This window comes from Penaeus monodon, chromosome 19 (assembly GCF_015228065.2).
Source record: "Penaeus monodon isolate SGIC_2016 chromosome 19, NSTDA_Pmon_1, whole genome shotgun sequence".
NCBI classification, from domain to species: Eukaryota; Metazoa; Arthropoda; class Malacostraca; order Decapoda; family Penaeidae; genus Penaeus; species Penaeus monodon.
The window spans coordinates 3,539,926-3,540,224 of NC_051404.1; the positions used below are offsets into that span (position 1 = coordinate 3,539,926).

The window sequence follows — 299 nt, forward strand, 5'->3', positions numbered from 1 at the left end:
AGTGTAAGTGTTTGTGTGTCCGTATTTATTTATCCATCTATTTACTCTTTAAATGCTTACTAGATATTCACAAACGCACCATATCTGAAGCGAAATCCCTTTGTCAGGATAACAAACGGCAAAAATGCACGCTGGATATCGTTATCAGACACTTGCTCTTAATTAACTTTTATTGTGGTTATATCGTTTGATAAACACCTGAGTAACATGGTAATAAGGAAAAGGAGGGTTGATGACTTTACGGGGATCATTTTTTCTAGGATTTTCTTACTTGTTGTGATACTGAAGTCAGAAGTGTT

At 35.1% G+C, this 299-nt stretch overlaps 2 protein-coding genes across 2 annotated transcripts in view; one reads left to right on the forward strand and one right to left on the reverse strand.

Annotated features, from left to right (window-relative positions):
* LOC119584981 (solute carrier family 12 member 8-like) overlaps positions 1-299 on the reverse strand; it is a 19,171-nt gene that overhangs the window by 5,539 nt on the left and 13,333 nt on the right. The gene's annotated exons all lie outside the window — the stretch shown is intronic.
* LOC119584980 overlaps positions 1-299 on the forward strand; it is a gene marked incomplete at its 3' end in the record, with an annotated part of 8,440 nt that overhangs the window by 1,016 nt on the left and 7,125 nt on the right.